Source organism: Podarcis filfolensis, assembly GCF_964270895.1.
Source record: "Podarcis filfolensis genome assembly, chromosome: 1".
In the NCBI taxonomy this organism is placed as follows: Eukaryota; Metazoa; Chordata; class Lepidosauria; order Squamata; family Lacertidae; genus Podarcis; species Podarcis filfolensis.
This window is the reverse complement of record NC_139604.1, coordinates 101,289,026-101,313,522: the sequence shown is the minus strand read 5'-3', so window position 1 is coordinate 101,313,522 and position 24,497 is coordinate 101,289,026. Positions and strand designations below refer to the sequence as shown.

Genomic DNA, 24,497 nt, shown 5'->3' with positions numbered 1-24,497 from the left:
CAACGCCATGATTTAAACATTTTTGCACTTTTCAAAGGGACTTGCTGTATGTATCTTTACGTTTTATTTTTAAGTCATTTGCTTTCCTGTTCTCTCTGTCACATATGCATTAAAATGGCACTTAATAGCACTTTACATCTGTTCCTATGCTGATGTTGATACTGATGACTCTCGGACTCTCATTTTATAGCCATCTGGCACAAATGAGACACTCAGTCAAATCTTCTATTGATGTAATAGCACCAGATTGAGAGCCTCTTGAGAACAAAACTAGAATAGGGCATGGACAGGCAGACTTGAGCCTTTTGGGATCTACTTTGTCTTGTTTATCAGAATCCTGAGACTCACCAAAGAGAGTCTGTAGCGGAAGACATGCATTTAGAATAAAATAACCTGGAGCCCAGGCATTTTATTATCTGCCCACATAAACACCCCCCCCACACACACACACACTTCATATTAGATGCATAATTAAGGAAGATGTTTTGCTGTTGTCATTGTTAAAAAACTAGAGAATCAGAAATCCTTGCTAATCTACTTCAAATCAACCAGCGATCTGACAGTAGATCCTGATCTTCCTCCGGTTTAGGGTGCCAGTCAAGACATGATGCTAAACTTGAATCCGATTGTTAGGATGGCCAAGGTGTACATTTACATACTCACCACTAGAACTAGTTTAGAAGACAGGAACATGGGAGGTATTCAATAGTGTATGCGTTCATTGCATCTTTGCAAATAAGCAGCATTTGCAGCTTCAACTCCTGGACTGGAGAGATTCCCAGACCACTCTCTGTTTCAGCTTTCAGACAATGTATGCAATCTCATCCCATTTAAAGCTTTACAAGGTAATGGACCAGACAAAATAAGTAGGAGCAAGTAGATATTAAGGATCCAAGTGTGACCACTGAATGTTTCAGGAGTAGAGATAGTCACCCAAGGGTTTTCAAGAGAATTCTATAGATCAGATGAGCAAAACAGAAATACAGAACAACTCAAGGAAAGGGGAGAAGATTAAGTGATGAAATTTAATGTACAATTAATGTGCTTAAATCCTTCTAGAATTAATGGGAGTACATGGGAGCCAACTCCTAGGGGCCAAGGTCCCTTCAGGTCCCCCAATAAAATATTTGATGGGGCCGCACCCCAAAGCTGATGGGCATTGCCATTCAAATGGGGGGGTTGCATGTGATCAGTTATGCAGGGCCCACCCCACTTACCTGACCCCCCCACCAATATTTTATTCAAGTTGGCACCCCTTTGGGAGTATGTTACCTGTGTGATTTCTAGACTGTGCCCAGATGCACTTACGAAACACAGTTACAAGCAATGATCTTTGCAATGCCTATTTGTATTGCTAATGCTGCACTTAGGGATGGGCAAATTTGTCAATTTCAGTTCTCCAAGTTTCATATTTTTCAAACCTTAAATTCAATTCTCCACATTTCTGCAACAAATTTACGATTGCTCCTTTAAATATCCTAATGAAGAGTGTTTCCCCTTAACTTCTCCCAATAATAATAATAATAATAATAATAATAATAATTATTATTATTATTATTATTATTATTATTATTTATTTATATCCCGCCACTCTGGGCGGCTTCCAAGAAAACACTAAAATAACCTATTAAATATTAAACGCTTCCCTAAACAGGGCTGCCTTTAAATGTCTTCTAAAAGTTTGGTAGTTACCGGTATTTTTCTCTTTGACATCTGGTGGGAGGGCGTTTCACAGGGCGGGTGCCACTACCGAGAAGGCCCTCTGCCTGGTTCCCTGTAACTTGGCTTCCTGCAGCGAGGGAACCGCCAGAAGGCCCTCGGCGCTGGACCTCAGTGTCCGGGCAGAACAATGGAGCTGGAGACGCTCCTTCAGGTATACTGGACCAAGGCCGTTTGGGGCTTTAAAGGTCAGCACCACCACTTTGAATTGTGCTCGGAAATGTACTGGGAGCCAGTGTAGGTCTTTCAAGACCGGTGTTATATGGTCTCGGTGGCCGCTCCCAGTCACCAGTCTGGCTGCCGCATTCTGGATTAGTTGTAGTTTCCGGGTCACCTTCAAAGGTAGCCCAACATAGAGTGCATTGCAGTAGTCCAATGCAGCTTTTGTATGCAGCTTTTACTAATGTGTATATTTTTGCAAGCAATTCTCTGGAATTTCCTCCCCACAGAGGCGCATCTGGTATCTTCACTATATATCTTTTGGCAAATGCTGAAGATGCATCTCTTTCCCCCGGCCTTTGACATCTGAGATGTGCGTCTTCAGGGCCCAGCCTATTCCTGTGCTTGTAATTTCTTTTAATTGTATTAAATTGTATTAAATTCTGAATTTTTAATTGTTGTGACAAGTAATAAATTTAATACTAATAAAAATAGCAATAGTAATACCAATAGCTCACTGAGCTCCAAGCTAATAACTGAGAAGGGGAAATTTCAAGATGTTCAGATTGTGAGATTCTTGATTTGCAGTGTAAGACAAGCTACTATGGATGGAGAATAAATCTAAGAAATTAGCATGAATCACTTCCAGGTAAGGTGTCAAGAATCAGGTTACAGGAAGTCTGAGCTAAAAGCTCCTTCAGGCAAATGTTAACACTGTCATTAGCTGGAACTAGATACTACAGAATCCATCTTTTTAAAGCATGTGAACTCCCACTAAGCTCGTGGGAGGTGAGAAATCTACTCAGCAGCTGTTTCTAAAATGAGGACCATGGTTCCATGGGTGAAGAATTCCACGGTTCTCCAAGAAAAATATAGCCTTTGGTTCTTTTGAACACAGGCCAAGTAGAATGGGTGGAGGCCTATTGAAGCAAGAGCTTGACATGAAACCATTGCAACTGCAGACGGATCAAAAGAAAAATACATTAAAAAAGAAAGAAAGAAAAAGAAAAATGCTGCAAGTCAAAGGAGCATCTTCCACACAGGCTCTGCACTAATGCTGCTGTTCCAGCTGCGCTGCATTCTTTGGAGCCCAGCCCAGTGCTTTCGGCTACCAAAGACAGAGAGTTTGAGTCATTTCTAGTGGATTGACCACATAGCTGAGACAAATGCATCTGTTTCTGCATGTTTTAAATGTCTCAACTACAGCCTAGCATCTGCCAAAGGAGGAAACTACTAGGTGCACCAGTCAGATACCAGATATGCATGATCAGGGCAGCAGGTTTGCTCCACCTTTTCTTCAGCAAGCTAAACTATATGACCCTACCTCAACTGCATAGCTACCTAGTGTTTCTTCTGAGGCAAAATGTCATGGATATCTTTATGGGAAAGGACTGTAGCTCAGTGGAGGAGCATTTGCTCTGCGTGCAGAAAGCCCCAGATTCAATCCTTGGCATCTCCAGGCAAGCTTGGGAAAGACGCCTGTCTGAAACCCTGCCGAGCCTGTTTCTGTCAGTGCAGACAGCATTAAGCTGGATGGACCCAGAGTCTGACTTTGTATAAGGCAGCTTTCTGTGTTCCTAATTTGAGCCAAACATTGGGACAAGGGTCAAAATGAACAATATAAATTCTCAATTTTCCCAAAGGTGTGCAAATGTGGGTGTGGAGGAATGAATGTGTTGTCTGGGTTTTTAAATATTTCTATCCTCAGTGCTATTTTTCTAGAAAAAGAGGTGTTGTAACTCACCATGAACGGCTTCCTTGTTCTCTTATACAGTAGTACCTTGGGTTAAGAACTTAATTCGTTCTGGAGGTCTGTTCTTAACCTGAAACTGTTCTTAACCTGAGGCACCACTTTAGCTAATGGGGCCTCCTGCTGCCACTACGCAATTTCTGTTCTCATCCTGAAGCAAAGTTCTTAACCTGAGGTACTATTTCTGGGTTAGTGGAGTCTGTAACCTGAAGCGTCTGTAACCTGAAGCGTCTGTAACTTGAGGTACCACTGTAATGGCAATGGCGCCCACCTGAGAGATGCCAGAACTCAGTTCCAGTGAGTTCTGGCTGGGGGGGAAAGCCCCATTTATCCTCAAAAGTTCGGTGTGTGTAACAACATGTATGTTTCCGAATATCCTGCTGGGGGGAATTTACAAGGAGGGCACACCGCACCCACTCTCATGTTGAAGAAATGCTTACACATTTTGAGTAATAACTTTCTGTGCAGGAGAGCTATAGACTTGCTTTTGAAAGGAAGGAAGGAAGGAAGCTCAGCATCTTAGGCACCTGTCCAGGGAAATAGGAAAACCCTCCACAGGCATCATGGCACCCCTGGGTGCCAGGTTTGGAACCCCTGGGTCTACAAGGATTCCAAAACTTTAATTTTCAGTTTTCTGAAAGCAAGAGAAAACACTGCAATACTATATGAAAAATCACTGTGATAGCCATGATGGAGAAACACAATGTGATATTAGCAAGATGTGGGGCGTGTACATTTTACTTTTATTAAACATGTTTAGTGTAATTACTATATTGCTGTTTTCTTCTCTCCCCCAGTCCTGTATTTAGAATTAAAGCAGATCACAATTGGGAAAATAGGAGAGGGAGGGAGGGAGAAAGAGGAAGAGTTTTGTCTGAAAAGAGATAGGATAAAATATTCATTTGGAAAACATACCATATCTATGCAAAACAGACAGTGTTTGTAACGTCTTGTCTAAGAGACAAGATCCAGACATCGTCTGCTGGGTAGCTTGCTCTAACTTACAAGCTCTTTCTTGGACCTTTGAATGATAAAGGGCTGAGTCAGCCTTGCTAAGATTGAAACTGTCCAGGAAAGAGAAGTATTTCATCATTACATGAAAGAGGAACAAGGTACTTTGGGATTCTCTCCCAGAAGCTGATTAGCCAGACTAAGCCACAGCTGCTGCTAATGTGTGTATGCGTGTCTGTGTGTGCACATGCACATGTATGAATGAGAACAGAGGAAAACACAGTAGGTGACAACTTTTGAAAGAGAAAGAGCTGGAATCAGCTGGCACTGGGGTTGTAACCTTAGGAGGAATGCATAAATTCTTAGATGATCTGCTGCCTGGTGAAGGAGTGCCTGTTTGCTCCCATTATGGTCTAGAGTGGTACCTCGGTTTACGAACTTTATGCATTCTGGAAGTCCATTCTTAAACCAAAACTGTTCTTAAACTTTTCCTAAAGAGGCCTCCTGCCACCGGTACCTCGGGTTAAGTACTGAATTCGTTCCGGAGGTCCGTTCTTAACCTGAAACTGTTCTTAACCTGAAGCACCACTTTAGCTAATGGGGCCTCCTGCTGCCGCCGTGCAGCCGGAGCACGATTTCTGTTCTCATCCTGAAGCAAAGTTCTTAACCTGAAGCACTATTTCTGGGTTAGCAGAGTCTGTAACCTGAAGCGTATGTAACCTGAAGCGTATGTAACCTGAGGTACCACTGTACTTGTAAATTTGTAAATAACACAAATATTATAAAGGATCACCTGCCATCCAGAGAAAACTAAACACCAGAACTACGCACTGCTCAGAGGTTGTGTGGGCGTGGCCCTATAACTATGACAGACCCTCTAAGTGTCCCTATTTTCCCGGGACGTCCCCAATTTAGAGAAGCCGTCACAATTTCTGATTTGATCCCGAAATGTCCCACTTTTCCTTAAAATGTCCCTGTTTTCATTGGATAAATTTTGGAGGGTATGGAGTTATCCAACCCCCAAGCAATCCTGTATAGGGAAGTTTTTAAAAAATGTTTAATGTTTTATTATATTTTCATGTATGTTGGAAGCTGCCCAGAGTGGCTGGGGCAACCCAGTAAGATGTGTGGGGTATAAATAGTAAAATTATCATTATGGAACAGGACGTCTCTATTTTCATCATAGAAATGTTGGAGGGTATGCTATGATTTTGGAATCGCCATATTGTTTCTTTAAAGAACCAAGATGAAGAAGATACCCCCTGCTGAAATCACAGCATTTCAGAAGACCTTTGGAGATCTGCAAGCAAGCTTCAAAAGTCTTTAAACTAATTATTCAGGGAAGTTTGGAGGTGAAAACAGGGAAGAGGTGAAAACGTCATTTGGTTGGAAGTCACAAGGACTGGAAGCTAGAATGCAGGTTGACTTCCAGCCACTGGAAGTGGTTTCCACATGATGGAAGCCTGCAAGCCCTGGGAGCAAAACTGATAGGGGAGTTACGAGGGCTTTCAGGCATGTAGCATGAGTGGCTCCAATCTCCTTTTCATGCATTCTCACTTTTATTGCTTATTTGCTTTGGTTTTGATTTTATTGATTGTTGGGGTGCTGAGTTTGCTGTTGTTGGCAAGGCCATCTTCTGAATAGAATTCTCCTCCTGTGATGCTGCTGCTGGAGGAAGTAAAACGGTAACTTTCATCCAAATCTGTTTTGGAGATTGACCCTCTGAAGCAGGAGGAGAGGTGCAGGGGGAGGGGGAGAATTATCTGCCTCTTCTGTCAGGAGCATCCTGTCCATAAATGGGACTGCAAAATGTTTTAAATAAGTATATTAATCTCATCTGGCAGATTATAGTCCCATATACAGTGGTACCTCGGGTTGCAAACACTTCGGGTTACAGACTCTGCTAACCCGGAAGTAGTACCTCAGGTTAAGAACTTTACCTCAGGATGACAACAGAAATTGTGCGCCGGTGGCAGCGGGAGGCCCCATTAACTAAAGTGGCACCTCAGGTTAAGAACAGTTTCAGGTTAAGAACGGACCACTGGAACGAATTAAGTTCGTAACCAGAGGTACCACTGTAATGAACTGAAGCAGGCCTTAAATTAGCAGTTTGGATCCAAACACAAGTCAGCATAGGCCATGAATCAATGCAGGTGTGGGGGAATGAGGCTCTCCACAACTTTCAGCAGATTGAAAGTAGTTTGGGGTCATACCAAGATCATACGATGCAAGCCAGGAGATCCTATGAAAGACACACTTCACCATGAGCTGACTGCCCAGTTCAGATGCCCTCTCAATGCTTGGAAGAGAGTGCAGGATTGTATGCTGTGTTCCCACCCCTGACATCAGCATGCCCATCTAGCCCTGAGCTCTGCATGCTGGCTGGGGTTGATGACATCAAACAACATCTACAGGGTGGCAGGTTCCACCTTTAGTTTGGAGCAAGCCAAACTTTGAAAACAATAAACCATAGTTTACCACAAACTAAAAGCAGAAGTTTATAATTTCCTCCATGTACATGAAGGAAAGGGAAGTTGTAGAGCAACATGTGAACCTCACTGTTGCTAGTTCTCGTAACTGTATTTATTTAAACCTGACTCAGATGATACAGAGGAATACAGCATGTTTTGCTGTTATGGCTAAACTAAGATAAAGGCATCGAACATCCCTAAGGAACAATGTATCTTTAAGGGCAACAGTAAATAGATGTTATGTAAAGAATGCTAGTGGAATGAGCTAGAAAATTCCAGTTCTGCTATATATCCTTGCATCTTTTTTTTGTAATTATAATTTTCATTACTGAAGGCCTACAAAACTTGTCTAGCCAAATGACACCCATCAAAATATATGGCTGCTTACATAAAACACCTGCTTTTTGCCAACACTCTGGAATTGCAAAAAACTGGCAGGATAGTCATGTCCCAGGCAGTTCAAAATGCATTTGGTCTGTTGAGTCATATGCTTGCAGATTTCCATTTAATAGAAATCAGTTTCTAGCTGGACATGCCCAGTCCAGAGAAGATGACAGTTCTCTGGACCAGTAATCCAAGAAATAAATTCCTAGCAAACAAGTTTTTTTTAAGTTAACAGAGGAAGCTGCAAATTGACCTCTTATTTCAGAGCATCACTGTGTTGCTTTCATGCTGATAGTTGCCAGATGAAGAGATTAAAGCATTTAGGCAATTTTCACCTTTCCTTTTAATTAATTGGTTAAAATAATTGATTAAAATAAAACAGTGCTATATCTTAATACAGGTGATATGATATTTAAAGAAGATAATTCTCTTATAATTCTTTTTTTGGGGGGGTGGAGGAGACACACAGAATCTTCTATATATTCAGTCAACAGATGTGCATCACATAGTTCCATCAGGATAGAATAGCTTTTCCCATCTCAGAGGAAATTCCAATTAAAAACCCACACTTTTAGCTTGTGATTAATTCTACTAATTGTGATAATTAGTCCTTTTGGTTCTGCTAACATATGTTAACTTAATACCTACAAAGACAGGCTCCCATTTCTAGAAATTAGCACATCTTTTATCTTGAGCTTACCTGAATTCTTCTTATTTGGCCATAGGACTCATAACATTTATTTTAATTAAAATTATTGATAACATTATTAGCAAAGTAAAGGTTGAATAACCACAAATGCACCTCATTCTATAATATTTTATGCTGTCCTTGTGGCCCCAACAATGACTTTTTAAGAACACCTCAAGCTTTACTACTGACCACCTGCGTATTTCCATGTGTAAAAGAAATTGCCTAAGATCAAATACAGCAGTATGAAGAAGAAAAGTGCTACCTTCAGGACCAGTAAACGATCGGAAAGGACAGGATATCAGACTTGAGATCATTGTGTAAGACTGTTTGATGGATGCCAGGCTAATTGCTCCAAATAAGAGCCAGTTATTGTTCAGACCCTGTCCTTATGCCCCACCCCAGCAGCAGGCAGCATCATGTTATTTCTAGAAACTTTCTACAGAAAGTGGCCAGCAATCAGTTTAAATAAAAACAAATGTTTGTTTTAAAATAGACAGAGAAATTAAAGTACTTGGCTCAATACTGGATATGATATCTTGAAGTTATTTTATCACCGATCTATTAGCAGTGGGTATTGTCAATGGGAAGTAGTGCCAAGAGAAAGATAATGCTTGAAAAATGAACGTGAATGTGTAGTGAAGATGATTGGCCATTTTATCACAGTCTTCTATAAAGTTTCTAGCGAATTGAGTCAAATAACTGTCTGTAAGTGAAGTGGCATTATGTAGCAATAAGGTCCTTCATGCAAACATGCAACTCTGCTTTCAGTCTATCAAGTAGAGATGCAGGAAGCTGCCTTATAGTGAACCAGACCATAGGTCTAACTAGTTCAGTATTCTCTACACTGACTTATGTGCTCCTTGTTTACAGAAACCTTTTCCTGCCTTGCCTGGGATGCCAGAGATTGAATCTGGGATCTTCTGAATGCAAAGTGCATGCCCTACCACTGACCTATGACCCCTGTCCATTTGGTTACAAGGTACTTCACAATGGATGCACTCTCTCTCTGCTAGGGGAACCAAATTTATATTTCTGGAAAATGCAGCTTGCGGGGATTCTGTGGGGATGTTTTGTTTCTGACTATCCCCATCGAGTCTTACTTTGGTTAGTAGAATTCCAGTACTAAGTAGCATGCACTGGGCATCTTAGTTAATCCTTCCATCTTGCCTGAAATTATTCTCAGTCTTTTAACCAAAAAGCTTCATAAAACTGGATGTACCCAGATGATGCAGGCTTGCTTTTCCCTAGACAATGTCTGCTACTTGCACATTTCATGTTTTTCCTCTGTCCCAGAGATGCACGTCCACTGCTGTCAAGTGCTGTGGGACCCAGACAACAAGGGTGCTGCTTCCGAGCAGCTGCATCTGCTCTAGGAGCCAATTCTCAAATAATAACTTATTTGCCTGGGGTACATAATCCAGCCAGTAGCCAGACATTCCCTGTCTTGCTAACTCATGCCTTTTTTGCATCACCCAGTAGACCCCAGAGACTTCCTTTCTTAGGACAGTACAATGTCCCTTTTAAAACTGTCACAGTAAATAAAGCACTCCCTGATGTCGTTTTCCTGGTTTAAAAGGACAGATGTATACTTAGACCATGCCAGAAAATGCTCGGAGGTTACAGTGCAGGCAACCCAATTAAGATCAAAAAGATCCATTACAGATAATGCCAGATGAGGCCTTTGTGCTTATTACGATTATGAAAAACAATTAGCTCTTTCCTACGTTTTCTCGCTTATGCTTTGTATTAGTGTCCTCTTGCACTTTCGGCTGTTTGATCAAACAACAAAACTACCAGCAACGTCTATTCTTTAAAAAATAAGAACTATAATAAGCAAAGCAGAAATGGAGACCACTCCCTAATTCCTAGTGGACATATTGGTCAGCTAAACCAACACGTGTCTGGTATTTTCTTTACTTTTAACAGCAATAGATAAAACAATGACTCATCTAAACATTGGGAGACAATGAATTGCTCTATCTCACCCACCCAGGTCCTACTGAAAGCTAAATGAAGCCCATGTTTTGGCTCCCAGGAGAGAGAGAGAGGGAGGGAGGGGGATGATTACGAAGCAAAAACATTTAGATGCCATCAATAAGGGCTCAAAATCACCCTGATGTTAAACACACAACTGACATTCTAAGAGAATATTTTGTTTTACCTTTGGTTAAGAGCCAGTTAATACAACCATAGTGTATACTTACTATATTTATGTAAGACTAGCAGGACCAAATGGGAACCTGGCTTTGCTGGCTACTCCTTTACTGCAATTGCAGTGGAGGACTTGCTTTCTTTCCTCTAAGGAGTATACCCAAGAGTCACTAAATATTCCCTTCTACAGGTTCACAACAACATTCTTAGATGGGGGGACCCCATTCTCCTCCACGGATGGGGAGTTTTCATGCCTTATGGTTTATAAGCCATTAAAAAATAGCAGCAGAAAATCCCATTTAAAGTCAACGCAGTGCCAAGTGCTTATTCAGCACTGGTTAGCTTTTTTTTTTTTTTAACCTCCTCTCCTCCTATCAAAGCCCACCGGAGGTAAATAATGATTCTGCAAAACCCCCAAAGATTTCCAAAGATTAAGAATATAGATGCTCACTTCTCATTTCCAGGCAAGTGGCTGTGGACATTTTAAATATTTTTGAATCCACAACATAGGAATAAGCTATCGCTTCCTCACACGAAACCTATTAGAAAAGGTGCGCCACAAATTAAGGTGTGCAATTTACATATATTGTGGTCCGCTTCCGGAAAGCAGCAAGGTCAGTTACTAATATTTTGGGCTCCGTGAGGCTCTTGTAGGCCTTTGTCTAAGCCTTTCTGCCTGAAAAATTATATTTAGACATGCAGCATCTTTCCTCCAAACCCATCCTCAGGAGGCAAAACTCAGACACTCTAAAAATAGGAGAGCCTCGTACAGATAAGGCAAGCGGCAGAGACAAATAAGAATAGGCGGATGTTTAACACTCACCATCTCCTGCTCACACCATCCTCTTTTGATGTTTACAGCACAATCTGTAGGATGCAATACTAGGAGGTGCCTTGTTTGACCTGCTGCATGATGCTGTGACATCAGTTCAGATGATGCAGCTCATTATGGGAAAGGCTGCTGTTGCCATGGCAACCGAGATGTGATAGGAATCCTTACTGCATTTCCAGGGGAGCCCAAGACAATACAGAAGGTTTTTAAAGAGACAGTAAAAAGGAAAAGGAAATGCAAGGGAGTATTGGGAAAGTGCAGTGTCACTGTATTATTTTTTTTAACCTAAGTATCGCAACAATATATTTATTATTCAGGGAAAATATTGCCTGAGCATTTCTCTCTGTGTGCAATTGCAAACTATGCACATGCATACATATTCAACACATATTTTTTTTAAAAAAAAGGTTTTTAATTTCATTTTTGATCTATACAAACTGTAATCCACCACTTTTTTTTTTTAACGGAGGAAAACATAAAATCCACACATTAATTCAGCATGGCTTATGAAAATCATCTTCTAAACATCACACTGTGCATAAGTTGTGCAAGCCAATTTGTGAAACACTGTTTACAGTGTTGAGGGCCCTTAACATGAACCAAGGTCTTTTAAATCCTGTCCTACACAAATTTGTTCCTATACTCTGATGCTTCTTCGAAATTCTATTTGCCAGTGTCTGCTTGGCGGGGTGTGTTTGTGTGGAAACTGCAACGTACATTTGCCAGCTATCCTGTGCCAGCTATTTTGCGAAGCTCTTTTAAAAATGGGGGCGGGGGGAGGGGGGAAGAAAGCTGTTTTCCCCTCTACAAGATGAGAACTTTCTAGCCAGTCAAGGGATGAAAACAAAAAAAACGCCCCATCATTTCTCAGCTGTAAGCTAACCTGCAATATCATCTGCATGCTGAGTAGCCTGCCTTTCATCTGTCTATCAGACAGACACACAAATGAAGATTCAAGGGAGGCTGCAAGCAATCTGTGTGCCTTCTGGGCCACAGTGGCACAGGCCAAGCAGGAGTACAGTAAACAGACCTTCCTTTTTAACTGTTGTGGTTCGTGATTGGTGGGGGGTCGAGGAGGGGGGGAGAGAGAGACCCATTACTTTCAGCACCTGGAGTCTATCTTCCATCTGAACATAGAGGGGAATGCAACTCATACTGGCTGTGTTGTGCACAATTAAAATAGAGCAGTGTGACAATTCACACTTAAACAAAGATGACACATTTCTGGCTCTTTGCCAGCGCTACTTAGATTAGAGAGGTTTTGGCAAAACTGCTTTTCCCATGCATGAAAACCCCCTTTCAACACAACAGAAAAGCTCTGGATTTTGTAGGCTTCATAGGCATATGCCCAAGAGAAAAACAAAAGGTCTAGAGAGCCTCTGAGCCTGAAGTATGCCACATAAGTTCATGCACCAATGTCTACAACCCTTGAGCACTTGTACTCCTGCATACTAAATTTGTGTGTGTCTGTGTGTCCTCAATTCGCAACTAAAATGCAAAGTTTCCAGCATAAGCTTAAAAGAGTAACTTCTCTAGGATTTTCATTACTTGTGAAGTAATGGGGTGGCGCTGTGGTCTAAACCACAGAGCCTAGGGTTTGCCAACCAGAAGGTTGGCAGTTTGAATCCCTGCGACGGGGTGAGCTCCCGTTGTTCAGTCCCAGCTTCTGCCAACCTAGCAGTTCGAAAGCACGTCAAAGTGCAAGTAGATAAATAGGTACCGTTCCGCCGGGAAGGTAAACGGCGTTTCCGTGCGCTGCTCTGGTTTCGCCAGAAGCGGCTTAGTCATGCTGGCCACATGACCCAGAAAAATTGTCTGAGGACAAATGTCGGCTCCCTCAGCCAGTAAAGCGAGATGAGTGCCGCGACCCCAGATTCGTTCGTGACTGGACTTAACTGTCTGAGGTCCTTTACCTTTTTAAGATGTAAGATTAGGATACATTTAGTAGTCCAGACACATTAAGTGCACTATCAAGGTATAAGAGAAACTGTTGGGAGCAGATATGATCTTGACAGAATCAGGCTGGACACCGCTGGTGCTGTTTTATGGCCAAAAGCAATGTTGCAGCCAAACTCCTTACAGATTGTGTGTGTGTGTGTGTGTGTGTGTGTGTGGTTGGTTTGTGGCTATATCTTCCTTTAAAGGTTATAGCCAAAGAACTCAAACTACGTAAGAGCAATTTTCAATTACACAGAAGGATTCTTTAAATGAACTATGGACATTGTGGCATGTATGAGATATTGCGTAAAAGTCAGGGACAAAAGAAAATTATTTATGTATTTTCATTTATATCCCACCTTTCCTCCACAGAGCTCAAGGTGGTGTAAATCATTCTCATTTAATGCTCAAAACAACTCCATGAGGTAGGTTCAGCCGAGAGTGTCCTGAATCCCTGGCCTACCTGGCAGCAGGTCAGTATGCCAAGCCCCCAGTCCAGGATCAATCCATGTATCCAATTCAAAAGTTCAAAATCCAAAGTTCAGGGTCCAAAATTCTAAGTGAAGCACAGTCCCACAGATATCTTGGAACATCCAAATAGAGGTCTTTCAACATGGGCAGTTGACCATACCAGTTCCTCAGCCCTGCTGCCCTTTTCTACTTTGCCTGCTGATTGCAGCATTCGGCCTTGATGAGACAAGTGACCCTCACCTGATGCAAGCCTACTCCAGCTGAGGAATCACATAACCCCTCCCAGAGCTAGCAAGCCCCACCTGGCCAACTAGTGAACTGGGCTGTGAGCCTTTGCCTGACGCAGCCTCCTGGAGTGCCCTGCCCACTGCTCCCTGTGCCTCAGAGCCTGACATGTTTGTGCTGACAGGGCCCCTGTGGCTCTGCTTATAGATCCTGCTGCTCCGGTTCCTGTGCACTGAAGAAGAGTTTGGATTTTATATCCCGCTTTATCACTATCCTAGGGAGTCTCAAAGCGGCTAACATTCTCCTTTCCCTTCCTCCCCCACAACATACACTCTGTGAGGTGAGTGGGGCTGAGAGACTACAGAGAAGTGTGACTGGCCCAAGGTCACCCAGCAGCTGCATGTGGAGGAGCGGAGACACGAACCTGGTTCCCCAGATTACGAGTCTATCGCTCTTAACCACTACACCACACTGACCCCCCCATCCCCTTGTCATCCTCCATCACCCTGTGAGTACTTCCAACACCAACCCCTCCTTCCTTGCCCCAGTATGTCCCAGTCCTGGCTACTACACCCCTCTTGGGGATCTCTTCCTCCTCTTTCCCCTCCCGACAGTCCTGCCAGTTCATGAGAGTTAACAATAGTAGTAAGAACCATCAACAAGTACAGTTTTGTTGTACTCTGCCATGAACTAATATCAAAGTGTAGAACCACCTGTTTCTAATGTAGAAGACTTGCCCTCAGGAGATACCATGGTGATGCATTCTAAAACAGGTTAAGTATTGTTTATTTGTTCATTCAATTTCTAAACCACTCTTCGTCAGTTATGATGCCAGGGTGGGCTACAATATAAACATAAAAGCATTCAAATATTAAAATTCAACTAGCAATTTAAAACCAACTTTTTTAAAAAAAGATCGGAATAGGTGCCCGTTAAATTATTGTGAATCTTGTCAAATCCTCTTCCAAAGACCATGTTGAAACTGCATGTTTAATGATTGCCTTAATGCCAACAATAACATTGTGATATGTACCATATGCAGGGTGTCACTACAGTGAAGGCATTACCCCACATCACCACCCCATGAGCTTTCCTGAACAGTGGGACAGTGACAAGAGCCTTCTTTGAATGCAACACTAAACTATGGTTTAGCACATGCACTATCAATGTTACTATGGTTTAGCACATGCCTTGGGTTTGCTTCCCATTTCCTTCCCCACTTCTCCGGAGTTACTAGTTATGTCCAAACCTAGATAAATTCTGGTTAGTTTAAACTATAGTTTGAGTTCAAACCAGCATTATAAGCCACCAACCAATTCTTGCCTGCACCAGCTAGAGTTTAGCCAAAGTTCTTTGAGTTTGGACATAATGAGGAACTTTAGTCAGTTTAAAAGTGAAAAGAAATTCTTCTCATCTCATCATGGATGAGGATCAGGTAAGCCCAGATTTCACTACTGCTTGTGCATGCAATGCTAGTTTAGTATTAGTAAAAACATTTGCAAGGCACTTCAAGAACTCTGTGATAAAGCACATGGAAAAGCAAATGTAATACAGAATAGGTTCTAATGTAGTGAATGATCTGATCCAGCAGGTGGTTGTGAAAACCAATCAAATCATCTGAGTTACATTTTGATTTAGAAGAAAAGGCTTTAGAGATTAGTCATTGTGATGAGGAACAAGAGGTGCTAATCATCATTACTGGGATTTCTTGAGGAGTCATCTGGTTCAATATAAAAAGACAGTGGGTGTTGAATTTCTGGGAAACATCCCTGAACTAAAAACAAGATGGTTCAGGCTAGTCTTTCATAACTTTTGCTTGAGGCAAAATGAGAAGAAAATGGAAATATACAGCCATGCTGAAGGCAGTTTGGGAAATGCTTATTGCATATCAAGCATAGTTTTGTATCTAAAAGCGTATGTCATGGTCTATATCAAATGCTTCGGCAGAGTTTAGTTTCACCTTTAAAGGATCCTCACTTAGCACTTAGCATGATCAGACCAGAGATCATGGCTGCAAACCATGGTTAATTTCACAACAAGCCAATTTCAAACCATGGGTTATGAAGCTGGCTTGTTAAACTAGCCATTGATTGTTGCAAACTAGGATCCTATGGGTGCCAGTCACAAAATGGCTGTCATGAGGCTATGGTATAACACAACATGGCTGCTTAGGGGGGGGGTCTTGCATAACACACCACAGATGGCACTCTTTCCATCAGTGGGGAAAAGAACAGCAAGATTATCCCCTGTTGCAGTTGTTGTTAATAATAATAATATTTATGCATGTATGCCCTGCCCATCTGGCTGGGTCTCCCCAGCCACTGTGGGTGGCTCCAAACAGAATATTAAAAACACAACAAAACATCAAACATTAAAAACTTCCCTAAACAGGGCTGCCTTCAGATGTCTCCTAAAAGTCAGATAGTTGTTTACAGTGGTGCCCCGCAAGACGAATGCCTCGCAAAACGAAAAACGCGCAAGACGAAAGGGTTTTTCGGTTTTTGCGTTGCTTCGCTAGACGATTTTCCCTATGGGCTTGCTTCGCAAGACGAAAACGTCTTGCGAGTTTGTTCGCTTTTTTCTTAAAGCCGCTTGAAGAGGCGCAGTTGCGACGGACTGTGCTTCGCAAGACGAAAAACATCGCAAGACGAAAAGACTCGCGGAACGAATTAATTTCGTCTTGCGAGGCACCACTGTATTTCTTTGACGTCCAATGGGAGGGCCTTCCACAGGGTGGGCACCATTACTAAGAAGGCCCTCTGCCTGGTTCTCTGTAACTTCACATCTTGCAGTGAGGGAACCACCAGAAGGCCTTTGGCACTGGACCTCAGTGTCTGGGCTGAACGATGGGGTGGAGAGGCTCCTTCATGTATACTGAGCCAAGGCAATTTAGGGCTTTAAAGGTCAACAGCTACACTTTGAATTGTGCTCAGAAACGTACTGAGAGCCAATATATATATTTCAGGACTAATGTTATATGGTCCTGGCAGCTACTCCCAGTCACCAGTCTAGCTGCCGCATTCTGGATTAGTTGTAGTCTCCGCGTCACCTTCAAAGGTGGCCCCACGTAGAGTGCATTGCAGTAGTCCAAGCTACTGTTCAAAACAGAAGTGAGGCTTGGTATCTAATCCTGGCATCCACTGAAATGTGAATGTGTTTGAGGAGATCTGTTCGAAGTGGAGCATGCTGAGCCAGTGCAAACCTGAATTGAACAGAAAGAGCAAATACTCTCTTACGAACTGTGGATTTTTGAGGGGATGTTATTTTGCAGGTACCATAGTAGGTACAGTACTGGCAGGCAGTACTTTTGCAGACATCAGTGGCAGAACAAAGACTTGGTCTTGGCTGGCTGCAACCTCCATCCCAAAATCTGGAAATCTAGAAAACGCAAACTGATTGGCTTTTGACACAAGGCAACACTGATCCCTGTAAAATTCTGAAAAACATCTGAATCAGAGAAAGATAGCTTCACTTACAAAATATATCTGACCTTCTGTTTTGTAATGGATCTACTTATCCTTTTTTTTTTTGCATAACCTTCCTTGCATAAATAAGGGGGGGGGGTGTTTTGCAAAAATAAAAAAGAAGAAGAAGGGCATTCTGCTCCTTACTCCTGCTTACATTATGCCCAGACACAGGTTGGATGTAAAATAAAGAGATGGGAAAGCAAGGGAAGTTGGAGCGGGCAAAGAATGCTAGCCTAATAACTTGCTGAAAGCTCCTCAAGGGAAAGGAACTTGGAGTCTTCCAGATGTGGGATTCCCGCTCCCATCAGCCCCAGCCAACAGGGCCAGTGGGTGGAGAGGATGGAAGTTTTAATCCATCAACATCTGGAGGGGGTCAGGTTCCCCATCCCTGCTCTATATGCACAGCATTGCAATAAGCAGCAGCACATGCACACAGAGAGAGTATCAAATGTCCAGTAGCTTATCCATTATACTAAGCAGGACTCGGCTGACAATGTCTTCCTTGAGGCCCAGTTACTGGGAGAGGATGCATCCCAACCCAGAGTGTGTGCTTTTAGCAGCTCCACTGTGCGGTCCATTTCTGTCCAAAGTGCCTGCACCTCCAGACGGAACGATGCACAGTTGCTGGTGCTCTTTTCTCTCTAGACCTTTGGAAAGGCAGCATGTGGAATTCATTCAAGATGTTCTATAAGCAGCTGAATCAGCATCAGCATCCACAGCAGCAGACAACGGCAAGAAGGGTGAAAGGAATAAGTCACAACCCAAGAATCCTTCAGGGATTGCCGTTGAGCAAACAGTGTTGATCCTTCTTAGAGATCAGCCACTTGTCTCGAAGATTAATTGACTCAGCAGACCATGCAAACTGTTTATTAAACTATTCAAATGAGGCCCTTCTAGTAACAATGGCAACTGTGCCATATGCTTAAACACAAAAGAGAAAAAGACACAAACATTTAATTACTACGCAGCACCTAAATGTTGGTGTGCAGTTTATATTTTGGAAAGCTGTTTGCCTGTTTGCTATGCATTTGAACACCTATTAAGATATGATAACCAAATTTTTCATGATACTTCCCGAGATCAAGGAGAAGGTTTTCATCTATGTTTGGATACAACTGAGTGGCATCTTGAATTAAGATGGCAGACTGAACCTTTGAAATTGGTACTGATTTTAACCCTTGATCTCAAAACTGCACTGATTTTTTTGGTTTGTAGAATCTCCAAGCAATGCTGGATACAAGGCTGTGGTTAATAGTAAGTATTAAAACAACTTCTTAGTTGAAATGTAGAGATCACCTTTCAAAAAAAAATCTGCAAAGTGATTTATCATACAACAAAGTGTACATAATGTCATATACAATTTTTAAAACCCCCATTAAAAATCAACAAGTTAACAATATTTCAGATTTCAAAACAAAAGCATAAACAATCTCCACTAACGGGGAGCAACACAGAGAAATTGCAAAAGACATAGCTAGGCTGAACAGATAGCAAAAATATGAAAATCTTCATGGGACATAAATGCGTTGAAAGGTCACCTAGAACTATATAGTGAAGCAGCTGCATGTGACCCCTGGAGGGAATTCCCAAAATCAGGGGCCACTACTGAGAAGGACAAGTTTTGGGAGCTCAGAAACTGGACCTCCTGGAAGAAAGTAACCCTCAACAGAGCCTCTATTTTAGCAGCTGGGCAGCTTCTAAAGGGAGAAGGTGTTGCAAAAAGTATGCAAGCCAAACCCAGTCCTTATGGGGCCTTTAATGCATTATTCACATTGGCTTTTAAAGTATTCAAGCATTTTATCAGAAAGCTTTTGAAAGCATATTGAATGCCCCTTGCTCGACTGCCATAAAAATTACTAGGCAAGATGATATATTTGGTTACATACATTCACCATTATAACAACGATAATGATTAGAAGTAGAGGCACTTTACATACTTTCTCTTTCTCTCTACAGATGTCAGCTGGCCAATAGCATCCTTGGTTCTTGCAAGCAGCAACAGCCAACTGCACACTCAGCCTTTTCTATTTGCTGACATTTGCATGTATGATCAATGAGTTCCTTCTTGATGACAGTTCAATTCCGTGGCTTTAACAGCTGCCACCACCATGGGGCAGCTGAGTATTTGGAAGTCACCCTCAACTGGTCCCCCAATTCACCAAACTAAATAATGATTAGAATAAGGAGGTGGGATTTTATGGCAAATTAAATCTTCAAGAATGTGACAAAAGGAGAACGGGGTGAAAGATTACAGATAGGTAGCCGTGTTGGTCTGCCATAGTCAAAACAAAAAAATTTTTTTCCTTCCAGTAGCACCTTAAAGACCAACTAAGTTTGTTCTTGGTATGAGCTTTCGTGTGCATGCACACTTCTTCAGATACACATGCAACAGCAGCCAAATGAGAGACACCTCAATAAATCCATTATCCATATAAATCTAATGCCATCAGAGAAAACCAGGAGTGTAATGGTGACAAAACATTATCTGATGATAATAGGCGGTATCCTAGACCAGAGGGATGTGGTTCAACCTGTTCTGAAAAGGCTCACACTCCCCATAAATGGAAAGGTGTCTGTCTTGGGGCTACTTCTGAATCTGTTGCTGTTGTTCAAACCACAAGTGGCCTTGGTAGCACAGAGTGCCTTCCACCAGCTTTGGTTGGTAGCATAGTTGCAATTCTATCTGGACAGAGATCACCTAACTTCTGTTGCCGGTACTCTGGTTACCTCTAAGTCAGTTTACTGCAATGTGTCATCCATGTGTCATCCTTTGAAGATGGTTCAGATTCCTCATCTAGTACAGGTAGTGAAGAATTTAGTGGCCAGATAAGGTAATCTGAGAATATAACACTAATTCTGGCACATATATCCTGCCTACAAATTAGTTTTTGGACTCAATTCATAGTGCTGGTCATGACCATTAAAGCCTTATGCTAGGGTTGTCATATTTCAAAAAGTGAAAATCCGGACACAAAAGTTGTTGTCACTTGCTGTTTTTGAGCTATTTTTAAAGGAAAATTGGCAAAAATGACAACATGGCTTGCCATATGTCCGCATTTTCCCCGACATTTTACAGATTTCTGCCTGGACACTGCTTCCAACTACAGTATTCCGGGCATGTCCAGAAAATTCCAGACATATGGCAACCCTACTTATGCAGCTGTAGACCCTCATAGCTTATGTACCACCTCTCGCCATAAGAACCCACCTGGACACTGCTTTCATAATTAGGGACCCTTCTCCATGCGCCTCCACTGAGGGAAGTGTAGGGGATAGGATGTACAATGCCTACTGCCATGATCATCTGCTTTTAGGTACCAGTCTAATTCAGGCCTTTGGCTATTAATCTGGAGGGTAGTGAGTTAAGGGTGAGGGGTGTTGAGCCTGTTTTAGTGAACATCTTTTAGTGGGGTCAGCAGGATTGCCATTTAATAAAGATTTTTGCATGAACATGTTTAGGTCCCATGCTTTATGACGGTTTTATACAGGGTTTTTAAATGTATTTTATGGTTTATGTTGCTTGGGGACGTTCTTCCCTGAGTGAAAATGACGCATAAATATTCTAAATAAGTCTGATCAAGCCAAAAACCATAAACATATCAAACAGTTTTGGAAAAGATGATGCAAAAAACATGCCATTTGGTTCCTAGAAAATAAGGACCATGATGCAACTGAGAAAGGAGGCCTTGTATCGCGCCACTCAATTCTCCTCCTGATTGCAAATGAGCAGAAAATGGCATCATCTCGTTGGTTACTGCTGATGGGAGCTGAGACTGGCTGATGACACCCCAGAATAGTATAAAGGGATTTTACGCATTATAGGAGGAGAGGGAGAACTTGACACAATAATACTATTTTCAGTAGCAATTACGTTCCCAATCCTAAGATGCTCCTTAGCTTTTATCTCTTTTATCTATGCCTATACACTACTCTCGTCTTTACTACTAGACGGAGAAAGCAGCAAAAGGCACGCTATTCCCTGAAGATATGATATGCATTCATCTAGAAGAGCACAGAGATGTTAACAACAGGCCACTTAAATACCCTTTCCCTCCAGTTCTCCTTTACATCTTGTTTGTTCTCTAGCACTACTCCCTTATAAGGAAACAACTAGATGAAACATGAAAAGAGAAACACTTAATGATTCATTGTATTGGAGGCATTAGATTTGCTGCAACAACTTTCAAGATTTGTCTGGTTATATTACAAGTTTTATTTAAAAACAACAACCAGACATCACATCCCCAGGTCATTTCCTGCACTCTTTTTACAATAAACATTATTTACGCAGTGACACTGAACTCAATTTTGCTCATCAGGTAGCTTTATGGTAACTATTAAATGAAATCCAGGGATTTTTACCTGGAAGACGGATCCCTTTTACTTATTCCCACACAAGTCCCTGGACCTATGTGTCTGCAATTTGGCCAGTTTCTTACCCATGGACACTTCTCTCATTTCTGAAATTTCCATCCAATTGCCCCCAAAACTCTAGGGAAGATTAAATAATTCCTTTATAACTCACTCTAAAATGGTAATGACTACCTTTTCAGGAAAACCAGTGCATCCAACCTTGTGAATTTTGGCAGGATTCATGCTCTTGGAAGCATGCTCTTACCTTGCCAAATTCATCCAGTTCTACCAAAATTATTTCTTTAAATAAACAAATGAATATTTTAAAGATGACCAGCACAAAAGCCCCTGTGCCTGCTTGCCTATAATTTTGCTGAATGTATCTTCTAGGCCACAAGGCCTACAAATTTCACCCACTTCTGCCAAAAGGAAAAAAATTAAACTATTTTTCCAATAGTGGGGAGAGGGGGCAATGGAATAAAGTACATTTTGACCTCCAGGTCAAATTGCGTTACCACCAGATTGTCTGAGTAAACTCAGATGGAAGGGCTAAAATGGAATCGGGACCAAATTTTATGGTAGACACACATAAATATTTGTAACATCCAAAATTGAGTGACAGCAAAGAACCAAGTGCTGGGTTCAGCAAGAAGTCTGATTGTAAGTAGGAACTAAGGCTGCTATCAAAGAGTGCTTTCCATCAGTACAGTCTTCCCCAATCTGGTGCCCTCCAAACTCCAGCCAGCTCCAGTCAGCATAGAAAGCACTCATTTGCAATAGGGAGAAACAAGACTCAACACCAGCAGAACTAGATTCACCTCTTTTCAGCACTTCTCAGAGGCTGTTTTGTCCACGTCTTCTTCAGAGCCCTGGTTGCCTAAAAATGCCCGAGGAGAGGAACTGCAAGGAGATAAGGTGTAGCTACAGGGGGAGAGTCTGCAATCCTTACCTGTAAATCCCTTTTACTCCTTAAGACAACCACTCCCCACTTTCTATGCCTACTTTGGTTCAGACATGCGCATACAATTACATTAGATTTTCATTACAGTTGACATTGACAAAGCACAGATGACTTTGCAGGCTCCATTGAAAAGACACTGTAAGGAGGGGATAAACATAGGTGACTCAACCCACAGAGAATCTCACTTGCGTTATATACATCGTAGTTGTTCTCTTCCACTGAAAGGAGGGAAAACAGCTTTTCTAGAGGGGGAAAGTTACTTATCTTTTGAGCAAAAGCATCCTGTGCTTTGCAAGAATTCCAGTGTGCATATGGAACAAGCTGTGAGAAAGGAATGTCGCCTGATCTATATATTTGCAGCGAGGGAGGGAGGTCCACTGGATCGACAGGAATAGCAGCAGATCATGCTATCATTCTTTACTTTTCCTGCTAATTTTTAGGAGTTAAGTGACACTTCTCCACAAGGTGGCAGAAAGACCACATGGTCAGCAAATGATAGTTGTTGCAGCCAGCCAGTCTCTTTTGAGGTGTCCCAGAAAGAGTCTGTAAAGAAATTATCTGTGCTGTGAAACTCTTGAAGCCATTTTCCATTGCACAATTAATGCAATGTAAGGATGAAATGGGGGGGGGGGGGTTCCAATTAAATCAAATAAAACAAGAGTTTAAAGGAGTTGCAAGGTCTTCATCTGCAAAGACTCTGTTCTCTCATGAGTAGTGCACACACTTTATATTACAGTACTGTTCCTCAAACAAATGATAAAGAAAATTCAAAATTAAATTTGCTTTAATCCCCCCCCCAAAAAATCAGTTTTGCATACATTAAGTATTATTATTATTATTTATGTATTTATCACACCTTTTCCCCAAGGAGCTCAACTGTACATGGTTCTTTCCCTACTCCCAATTTATTCTTTCAACAACCTTCTGAGGTAGGTTAGGATGACAGTTGATAAATTGTCAAAGATACCATGAACTTCATGGATGAGTGCAGATTTGAATCTAGGCCTCTCCAGTTCTTGCCCAGTACCACCGCCAGAAGACATTTACACACAATTTTTTGCAGGTGGTTTTGAAGTCCTACATGAAATTAAGTATTCGTTACATAGTTAGACAACAGACCCATCTGGCCTGTCATTGCCAGTTGGTGCCCTCTATGTACTTTTGTGGAATGCCCTCTTTGGTAAGCTCTCTCTCTCTTATTATTAATGGAAACTAAACACATCCCTTTTTACTGGGGCATTTGGTAGCTGAAAGATACGTGGCACCCTTGAAATAATTAATCATGAGGTCATACAGGTTTTTTAGATGTTTAAAATATTTTTTTACATTTAATTGTATTGCTTTAACTTCTTGGTGTTTGCTGCCCTGAGTTCCTTTGATAGGAAAGGCAGGATACAAATATAATAGAGAATAAAGAATAAAATATTTATTTCATAGAAATACTTATATAACGCAATGTCATTAAAAAAAACCAAAGCATGCACATGCACCCATACACACACACACACAGGTCATCTAGTCTAAACCCATTGCAGGAATCTTTTGTCCAACATGAGGCTCGAACCACAAGCCTGAGATAAGAGTGTCATGATCTACCCACTAAGATACATACATACACACAGAGAGAGAAAGAGAGAGAGATCACCAGTGAACTATTAGAGGAAATAATAATCGAAATAATAATAATAATTTACTATTATTATTTTTTTATAAAATATTTATTGAGATTTTACAAAAAACAAAGGTTTACAGAATAAAAAGAAAACATATAAAAAGAAAGAAATAAAAAAACATACAAAAATACATAAAATAGAAAAAATAAAAAATAAAAATAAAAATACAAAATGCAAAAAACGAATAAGTAAGAAAAAATTAAATACAAATCCATTTTTTTGTATCTTTAAACGCATTAGCTTGTTTCCTTGACCTCCTCACACCTCCCCTTTTTGTGTTCCCATTTACATAATCAAATCA

The 24,497-nt window shown here is 41.5% G+C and overlaps 1 protein-coding gene across 2 annotated transcripts in view; it reads right to left on the bottom strand.

Moving 5' to 3' along the window:
• AKAP6 (A-kinase anchoring protein 6) overlaps positions 1–11,210 on the bottom strand; it is a 239,895-nt gene extending 228,685 nt beyond the window's left edge. For both annotated transcript variants that reach the window (XM_083608609.1, XM_083608610.1), the window contains exon 1: positions 11,100–11,210. The gene's annotated coding sequence lies outside the window, so the exon portion shown is untranslated. The remainder of the gene's footprint in view (positions 1–11,099) is intronic.
• Between the last annotated feature and the right edge of the window lie 13,287 nt (positions 11,211–24,497).